At 40.5% G+C, this 10,495-nt stretch overlaps 1 long non-coding RNA gene across 1 annotated transcript; it reads left to right on the top strand.

The window, feature by feature from the left end:
- The first annotated feature begins 3,124 nt into the window (after nt 1-3,124).
- LOC128077053 (uncharacterized) lies at nt 3,125-10,116 on the top strand. Its single transcript, XR_008204814.1, has 2 exons — nt 3,125-3,216; nt 9,898-10,116. It is a non-coding gene; the product is annotated as an uncharacterized LOC128077053 (long non-coding RNA).
- Nucleotides 10,117-10,495: the final 379 nt, after the last annotated feature.

The raw sequence follows: 10,495 nt of genomic DNA, 5'->3' as shown, positions 1-10,495 counted from the left end.
AGCCAATAATCACTTTAAAATATACTTAATTTTAAGTAAGTATTGAGCTAGAGCTGTACGTATATTGACCTCCATACTGAATTCTTCAGATATTGCTATGTGGTCATGCCAGATGTAATTGGAACTGCTCCCAGAGTTCACAAGAAGATATTGAATCTGGACTTATGGCCTCTGTGTCCAGACAGCACAGTCTCTACACATGTAAATTACCATTAAAAAGTCCATCGATCTATTTGAATTCTTCAGCTTTTTTACAAGATAATTTTGGCTATACAGAGCCATCTCCAGACAGCCTAATTCCATCTATGTCCCTGTGTCTTCAGTAGTGTCTAGCCAGAGGAACCATTAGACACAGGGACGCTGGTGGGATTTCACTGGGAAATGTTTGTGAATGTGAGGACTGTAATGCCCTGGCGTGAATTTCCCAAGGAGGGCAGAGAATGCTCATTACTGAAGGTTTTAGAGATGTCTGGTAGGGACATGATGAATACAGGTCCTGTTTTGGGGAAGGAGAGGAACCAGATGACCCCTGAGATCCCTTCCAGCCACATAAACTTATCATTACATGGTCATGGTGTTTTCTGCCTGCTTTGCTTTAGGGTACCTCACAAAGCAGACAAAATTAAATTCAGCTGTAAACATGAGTCCTGTCAAGTCCAATTTAAACTATGTGTAGATTTGGAGTTCCTGTTATAAAAAGATAATGGGCCTAAAAATATCAAGCCTAATTATTTTGTTGGCTCACAGATTACTCTTAGAAATTTACATTATGAAATTCAACTCCTGTTTATGCAAAGATCCAAAAAAGAAAAAGTGATTATTTTGGAAAGGATATTTGAACCATGCAACAACACATTAGAAATGTAGGGCAGAAATGCCATGATCCTAGAGAGTGCAAGATGCACCAGGTCATTTCCCATATGTGAACTGAAGATCTGATCCAGGTCTTGCATTGGTCCATGAACCTCCAACAGAAATCTGACAGAAATGCCTTCAACCCGTGCTAGTCACAGAATCACAGAATGGCTAGGATTGGAAGGGACATCAAGGATCATGAATATCCAACCCCCCTGCCAAACGCAGGGGCCACCAACCTCCACATTTAATACTAGACCAGGCTGCCCAGGACCCCATCCAGTCTGGCTTTGAATACCTCTAGGGATGGGGCATCCACAATCTCTCTGGGCAGCCTGTTCCAGCACCTCACCATTCTCATAGTAAAGAACTTCCCCCTGACATAAACCTAAACCTCCCCTCCTCCCCCAACTTAAAACCATTTCCCCTTATCCTGCTGTTATCTACACTTTCAAAGAGTTGATTCCCCTCCTGTTTGTAGGCTCCCTTCAGGTACTGAAAGTCTGCAATGAAGTCACCCCATAGTCTTCTTTTCTCCAGGCTGAACAAGCCCAGCTCCCTCAGTCTGTCTTCGTAAGGGAGGTGCTCCAGTCCCCTGATCATCTTTGTCTCAGAGTCTCACAGATGATGAGCTAAGAAATCCAAAATCAAACACAGAATTTTGCAGGTCACAATAATGCATAATGTTTATCTCAATAGATAAACTCATGTGCTTGTTTATTGGCTTGTCCTCCCCAGTAATTTCAGCACAATGCAGTGTCTTGATTTCTCCATCTGTAGGGAGTAGCACACCCCTCAGTGAAATTAATTAATAATAATCTACACAAAGAAACCAGAGAAGTAAGGAAAATATACACCTGTACATTCTGACACTGTTAATTACCCCTGTTTGGTAAAAGCCAACTACAGGCATAGCCTTAGGTAAGCTGTGAAGGTTATTCGAACTCTTGTTCTGTTCTTCCTGTTCTATTGATGGTTTGCCATATGTTGCCCTGATAGCAATGCTAAAGGGAGTATTCACACTGTTAAAATGCCCCCTGGTAGAGCTGCTCTCTCCATGTGTTTTTCCAGCATTGCTCTTTCCTCCTGTGTCCTCCCTATTGCACTATCTCTAAGCTAAGGTTCTTCCATTTGCCTTGATAATCCTGATGTCTTTTTAATTACATTTGTTTTCACCTCACCAGCAGTCCTGTAACCTCTGGCTGTGATCTTATCAGCTCCCTGGGGAAAGCATTTCTGTAACTGCCTTTTGAAGGAGTTTCTCCCTGCTCTCTTCGAAGGAGGCAGTGACTGCTAGAAGCAGGACACAGGATTAGGCAGACCATGTCTTTGATCCAGCAGGCATTTTCTCTCAGTCCAACTGAAGGTGGCTTTGAGCAGTAATTAAGTGTGGCACCGCTAGAGATAAACCAAGTTGTTGCAAGAAGGCATACTCGATATGGAATAGTCTTCTTTCTGAATCAGCAATGCCCAAGCAAGTTCACATTGACTTGCTGCTTCAAAAGCTACACAAGAGGAACAGAAAGGCTCTCATATGTCTGCCAACAACTCGCTACTTTAATTTATTGCAGTGCCTAAGACAAGGCTTTGCAGCATGTTTGGGGTTTAAAGTCCAAAATACAGTATGTTGGTGCACAGCATGATGCTGTCTTTATTGCTACCACCCTTTCTCCCCAGGCTACATGCTGTTTTCCCCAAATACATTTTAATGGAAAACTTTTCATTGCCTTAGATCATTTATGGACTCTTTCTTTTCTCTAAAGGATAAATCTAGGGCTCTGAAGTTGAAAATGTCTGACTATTACCAAGTCTCTCACATAACATTTGCAGAGTCATTTCCCTTTGTATTTGCTGTGTGTTTTCACGCAGCTCTATCCTATCCCAAGTGCCTGCGGTCAGTATAACTCTGGTCACCCAGGGCTCAGCTCAACTTTTTGCATGCCCCTTTGTTCAGCTTCTCCCAAGGGTTTCGAGCACCTAAATGTGGAGTATCAGTGCCTAAAGCAGAACTCTAAGAAAGAAGAAGACATACTGTTTAGCAGCGTCAAACTAAAAGAGGAGAGATATAGATTGAATATAAGGAAGAAGTTTTCTACAGTAAGGGTGGTAAGGCACTAATACAGGTTGCCCAGAGAAGTGGTGGATGCCTCAGAGTAGGGAAATGATTACATCAGGGCCCAAACTGACGATTGGGCACCTTGTGAAGGGGTGGCTGGCCCAGGAAGCACAGGTGCAAACAATTTACCTTTGCTTCCCTGGGCTTTTCTAAGGGCTAGCCTCCAAAGGGAGAACATCTCTTGAGTGAAGGCTGCTCTCTGAGAAGGAGTGTTTTATAGCTAGAAGATCCTCATCATCTTTTGGGTGAGTCTTTTCTCTATGTGATTATTTATATTCTCAATGACACTTTGCCTAGTATCTCAAAAAAATATATCAGAAACTGTTTTGCTGCTTGTAAGGGCAAACATCTATTCCTGGAGATTATCCAAAGTTAGGCTGGATGAGGCTCTGAGCATCTGATGGAGCTGTAGATGTCTTTGTTCATTGCAGGGGCATTTAAACCAGGAGACCTTTGGGAGTCCCTTCTAGCTCAAACAATTCTGTGAGTGGGATACGTATAAGTATCGCATTTTTGTGCAAATAGAATAGCACACAAGGAATGGATGAACTAAATTGTTAGAATGTATAGCTATCAGTCCGTGAGTTTTTGCAAATAAACATCTCTTCAATAGAAGCAAGTTATTAAGGATTGTAACTAGGCACAAACTAAAAGCAAGTAGAATGATCTTTTGTTTTTTGCTGGACTGAAAGCAAGACAAAAATGAGGAAGAAAAGCTAGCACTTGATGAGTAATTTTTTATGAAAATTGATTATAGAGAACAAAAGGCTTGACACAAGTAATTAGCTCACCTTTCATACAGATTAGAAAAGTGATGGATTGTTTCCCTTTGTTAACACATCCTTTTCCCTGAGTTCCCAGTGAAGATTTGAAAACAACTGGTCTTTGGTTGTACCGTGAGACGGGCTCTGCTTGGGGTTGCTGCCCACAACACAGTGTTTTGGAGGTGCTGGGGCTTCCTGAATTGCTGCTGACAGCAATGCCTAGGTTCACTTCTACAAGGCCAGAAAAGCTTCTATGTCAATATAATTCTTTAGGATTTTTTGTCACATGGGAGAAGTACAAGTGCTGAAGTGAGCTAAACTAATCCCTCATCCCACCCTTTTGCCCTTCTTTTGACTATGTGATAATACTATCTCTACTGAGAATTCTGGGGAGAAGTCAAGTAACTAATGAATGCACTGGGCTGCTCCTTCAGAGAACTGTGCATTCAAGCTGGGAGTTATAGTAATTAACTTCTCTGGCAGACCATCATTTAATTTACCTGCTACTGACCCTTTTTGTGCAGCCAGAGGATAATCCAATCCACAACAGCTCTGCTATATCTCGTGTGCAAGAGATCATTGTCCTATTCCCAATTTATCCAATGTAATCACTCCATTGCCTGCTTATAAGAGCTCTATGCCATCAAGAAGCTTTGGAATAATGTAGAGACATTAGAGATTAGAATTTATCGGTCCTGAAGTTCATGAATTTAATGAAAATCATGATTCTCCAAAGGAACTTAAGCCTCATTTGTTCTGTCACTGGCAGTATCAAGATTTGGTTTATGATTCATTAACCCATTGACTGCTGCTACTTCCACATTCAGTTATTCAAGAAAAAGAAAAATGCCCTGTGTGCATTTACATATGGTGCCCTCTCTTATCATCTTATGTATAGGAGACAGCATGCTGATTGTAAGTCACTAGCTGTAAAGGGAAATAGAATTTGGTTTCCTACAACTTTTCAGACTGCACATCAGCTGTTCAATTGAAGTTATCTGACAGGCACCAGGGTGGTCAGTTCCCAAAATCTTACTGACTTCAGGGGGATGTGGCCTGAGACCTTTCGTGAGCACAGCAGAGAAACTCTCAGAGAGGCACTTCCATCCAAGAACGGTGATAATGGAAGTGATTATTTTTTCAGCATTATTCCTAGGTAATAGCTATATATATATGTGTGTATGTATGTATATGTATAAAATGGTAATCCCTATGTCCCAAAAAATAATTTCTCCAGCACTGCATGATCACTGTTTATTGTTTTACTTTTGCTGCAGAATGGCCTGCACTGCAACTGGGTTGACCTGAGCTGTAATCTCAGACCCACTGAATCACATCATTCTTGACTCAGGCCCAGTTGTATTGTTACTCTCTGCACTGGTTTCACTGTATATAAGTAGGATTTCTTTTAAAAACACTTGAAAATTTCATTATGGAAAATCTTGTCTAACAGCGAGGGGTTGGTCTTATTGTTGTTATTTGTTTCTGGTACCTCATGCACAGAAAGATAATCTGATTTAGCTTATTGCCACCAATTCAGCACCTCCAGCAAGCAGATTTTGTACTGGTACCCCACTGTTGTATACATCCTTAATTCTGAGATGAATCCTTCCAACTAAAAATGACAGGTTTTGCAGCTAAGCAGTGCTGGTACCAGAGAGCACACAGTTAAGCTATAGGAACCCACAGGGAAATCAAGATACCCACATTCAAGTCTTCAGTATGCTTAATGACGTGTTCCCAAGATAACTCTTGCGTGTTTCTGTTCCACTATGCACCTAATTAGAAGACTGCACATCACAAAACAAATCTTTTCCCTTCTGAGTGCGTGCTATTCTTCCAGCTGATAAAACCTTATGATGAAATCTGTGTTCTTCTGCTATATTGAGAAGTAGAAATTCATCAGCAATAGAAGAAGGAAAAAAAAACTATACAGGAAGGAAGTACAGGGAAGAATTTTGAAAAAAATCTGATACTTCTTCCAGAAGTGCTATAATGGATACTGTACAGAGAGAGAGGATGTTTTAAGAAAAAGAGACTCCATACCAACAAGGTAATCATGTGATGGTTGTTCCAGTTTAATCACAGGAGTCAGTGGGACTCTACTTGCTGATTTCAAGAAGCTTTAGTACAGACCTTTAGTCTCCACTTACCCCTCCTCAGCATTGATGTAAATGTTGCAATGCAAAGCTCATCTTTGTCCTTCCTTCATCCTGCACTTCATTTTGCCACCCAACAACACTCTTCAGTCTTGTGTCATGAAAAGTGTCTGCTTTTAGACTGCATTACCAGAGCACTACCTACAGTCCTGGGAAGAAAACAGATTACCAGGGGAACATCACAGCCAGAGTTGCCTGGGTTTTAATAACTCAGCCTGCAAACCTATTGCCAACTGTGATAGTGCTACTGCTGCAAACCCCTGGACACATGCAATGTGTGGCTTAGGCATGACTTCAGGCAGCAGCAGCAAGAGGCTTTTCTGCATCAAACAATGTAAAATGCATCTGTCATTTGCAGCTCAAACAGAGCTGGAAGAGCATGAAAGAGGGTAAGCTCTCTCTTCCTCAGGAAAGTATGATAAGGGAAGCTGCAGCCATGTGACAAGGGATGTGACAAATGGCCTCTTTCATTATCTTTCTACTATTCTCCATTAGGCAGCCTCTCAAAGGACAGAGCTTTCAGATTAAAACCACAAGCGGAAAATAAGAAAACAGAAAGATGAAAATGGATGAAAATCTAAAAATTAAAAAAAAGAAAAAAAGTACTTTGAATAACGGTAAATACAGAAACTCCTTTCTGAATAGATTTTGTCTGAATTATCAAACCTTGATGCTTCTGGGAGGGCCACTCACTGTACTGGGTCACTTAAGAACAACTACAGTACCCCTGGAATTTAGCTTTCACTTCAGAAATTGACCCCAAAAAATTTTCCTGTTGGGGCAGAATATATGGTTGACTTCACTTTTTCTCTCTTTCTTACCTTTTCTCTGTCTCCAAATGCTTATATGGCTGATAGCCCTCAGCAGTTTCCTCTAAAATTCTGCCTATAGCAAAGTTAAAATGCAGGCATAAAGCCCCAGGCTTTTTACACTCTTAAGGTTTTCAGCTTAAGTGTTCTGTTTCTAAATTGATGTGTCCTAGAAGCAGGAGTGGAAACAGTGAACGATTTCAGTTCCTTTATGTGTAAACTAATCACGTGCTTCTGCCTGTACCTTTTCTAGAAAATATGATCTGCCCAATGTCTTGTTAACGTGGACTGGCTAATCCATGCAGATCATGGAATGGCTTAGGTTGCAGGACTCCTAAAGCCCACCCAGTTCCAACCCCTGCCATGGGCTGGCTGCTACCCACCAGCTCAGGCTGCCCAGGGCCCCATCCAACCTAACTTTAAGCCCCTCCAGGGATGGGACACCACAGCTCTCTGGGCAGCAGTGCCAGGGCCTCACTGCCCTCTGAGTGAAGAATTTCTGTCTAACATCTAACCTAAATCTGCCCCCTCCTTTAATTAAATGCCATTCCCCCTTTCCCTATCAGATGGTATGCCTTCAGTCACTTTGTACCATGTTTACCAGTAAAAATGTTTATGCACTCATTTTTCAGGTCCATGCAGGGACACAAGCAGGGATGGCCAGTAAGGGCTTGTTCCCAAATGCCAGAGAATCCCCAGAGAAAATCGCAAAGCCCAGATCCTGCAAGGCACTAAAAAAGATAGCAGCATTAGAAAAGGGTGTCACCAGCATCTGTTTGTATCTCCTTATAGTATCCTTCCAAGGCTGTCACAGAGAGCACTAAATTGCAGCATGCTGCCTGCCAAAGGTCATGAGGGCTGAATGGCAACATAGTATGAGTTAAAAGGGAAAAATGAAAATAAAACACAGCTGAATTTCAACAGGAGATGTGCAATGGAGTAGAGAGAACTTACACTGGGAGAAAAGCCAAGTCTTAAAAATTACTCAGCATGCCTAGCCCCACTATTTTCTACACTAGTAAAAACTGAGAACTGCTGGCAGCTTTGTGTTTTTGGTGGTTTTTTGTTTGTTTGCTCTTTTAGCAGACATGCAGCAAATGTTGCACATCTACAAGAAACAGTTTAAGGATAATGTAATCATCCTGCCACTGTGAATTATTACAGATCCTTTTGACCCAAAGGTCACTGTAGTGCCTCAAACACAGCTAACTTGTGTTATTCCACAGCTGAAAAATAACATATAGGTGTGAGTGTGTGTGTATGTTTTATATAATGTAATATATAAATGTTATATATATAGTATATTATATACATATATAAAATAACTGCTTAGTTATTGTTAAAGTAAACTACAGTGATCTAATCAGGCTTCACTGGCTCAGCATAAGCAGCATGACTTCATAATAGCACACTAAATCATTGCTACTAAAGCTTTGAATAACAGTTTATGGGAGTCCTCAAGAAATTCCTGTGACCATTTAAAATGAGTGTAGAGCTCTGTGGTGCACATCATTCTTTCTGCAAGAAAAACTTTTAATTTATAAAAGTTGCTCATTGTTCAATATCCATTGTGTTTTCTTCATTAACTCCAAGGTTTTCCTCATTTCATTTTTCCACCAAAGGGGAAAAATATATTGAGCTGTCAGTGATGTTATCTATAAAGGTTTCTACAGGTTTCACATATTGAATCTAAGCTTCACAAATAGTCAAGTAATGGGAAAGGCGTTTGTAATAAAACACAGGTAAAAATAAGCTTGCAAAAATCAAAGGGAACAGAAAAGTCTAAATTGTTCATGTAATCAGTTATATTCCCCTGAGTTGTTGATCATCATCTCTTCTTTGATTTATTTTTTTCCTAGAACTTTATGGAGTTGATAAATCAGTATTTGAAACCAACTGCAGAAAAACAGCATATCAGTTGCTTCACAGATATCTTGACTGGTTTTCTCTCTTGAGAGAAAAATCAAGCATGCATGTGTGTGTTTAGCATGCTCTTTGATCAAGATCTGAACATGATATGGAACTTTGGGGGAAACTGAAGGAGGAATGGGACAACACTAATTCTTCAAGGTCAGACACAGTGTGAAGTTTGTAGGAAGCATTCTGGGCTTGGTCATTTCACCTGATGCTGAGGTCTTTGATGGCAGCCAACATGCAATGTGTAGGAATGAGGTGTGGTTACAGGTAGGCTAGCAACAGAAGGAGAATGGAATCATGTCAATTAAAACAGCAATGGAACAAATTTAAGAGAGTAGTAGAGCTCTGATGCTATGGAGAAACACCACAGGAGACTGAAAAAAATCTCAAAAGACTTGAAAGTGTATCTTTATGGAGGCATTGTCAAAAACAATTGAGAAAATAAAGAAAGTTAAGATGACCAAAAGTCCTGAAATGTGGTCAAAAAGACGCTTGAGGCTTTGGGAATAGCCATTTCAACACAGTTAAAAGAGAAAGATGGAATTTACAAAAATAAACCACTTAGATGGTAATAACAGAGGCAGAGATCAGGCAGCCCCAGGAGTTGGAGGCAGTTTACTGGTGAGATTGATGATGGGCTTTGAAGAGAAAAGCCATTGAGTAAAATAATTCCTATAGTGTGATGATAAAGTGTCACAAAAGGGATTGCAAATACTCAGTTGAAAGGCTGAACATAGTGGAAACGAAATAACAAATGACTGACATGCACAAGACTTTAGAGCACATAACACTTCTAATAACTGAACAGCCAATGCTGTGATAACAAGATGTTAATTTTTGCTTCACCCTACCTGCAGCCTTTTCTGCTCTTTAATTTTCTTTCCTTTCTTTTAAACTTCAGTCTCAACAGTTCTCCAACAGTTCAGCTCTAGATGCTGCATACTTTCGTTTACTTGCTTGTTTGTCTAGTGAATAATCATCCAAAACCTCTAGAGCATATCTCGTTCTAATTTAATGTGAAATGTTAAAAGCTGCTTACTGGCAAATTAGCTCTTGCCAAATTATGTGCACACCAGATCCTACAAGTCAAATAAAATTAAACTGGAGTTTGGTTTCCACTTTGGTCCAGACAGCTTAGAAAATGGCCCTGGGGCACACAGTCAACTGGCTGTCTGGCTTAATAGCTAGAGCAGGTACTGTAATTATGCCAGTCATTTCCTCTTAACCACTTGTTGGTGCAAAATGTGCATTTCAAAGATGTTTATCTGCTTTTTCAGGGACAAAGCACTCCATGAAATTCTCCTCCTGGCCCTGACAGAGCTGCAAGTTATGCCTTATCCTTACATATCATTACTTTTTTGGGGCTGTACTTAAGGAGAAAGAAGAAAGAACTGCTTCAGCACTGACACAATCCAACCTCTGCTGAAATCCAAGGCCATTTTGCCATCGATCTCTATTCAATCCATACAGATTATATGCAGAGAGAAAAGTAATGAGCCAAGATAGAACAGGGAGTTTCCTCAGACAGAAAATCAGCTCACTTGTTTATCACCGTTCATTCCAGAACTGGAGCCCTCCCCAGTGACTGGGAAGGGAAACACCCCAAAGAAAAATGTAAACTAAAACACTGAGACATGTTATCATTAGTGGCACTGATCAGTCCACAAACTTGAGATTTGACCTCTGACACCACTATGCAAATGTGAGCATTTATTAAACTGATATGACTCTCATAGAGCTTGTTGGAAGTTTTTGGCTCTGACAGACTTTGGATCACATCCATACAATATGTTACTAGCAGCATGTGTGCTTTTTTTTTTTTTTTTTTTTTTTTTTTTTGTGGCACCAACAAGTGCTTCTGATCAGCCAAGGTGA

Source organism: Tympanuchus pallidicinctus, unplaced genomic scaffold (assembly GCF_026119805.1).
Source record: "Tympanuchus pallidicinctus isolate F22 unplaced genomic scaffold, pur_lepc_1.0 scaffold15, whole genome shotgun sequence".
In the NCBI taxonomy this organism is placed as follows: domain Eukaryota; kingdom Metazoa; phylum Chordata; class Aves; order Galliformes; family Phasianidae; genus Tympanuchus; species Tympanuchus pallidicinctus.
Note: the sequence above shows the minus strand (reverse complement) of the source record. Positions and strands in the feature narration are given on the sequence as shown.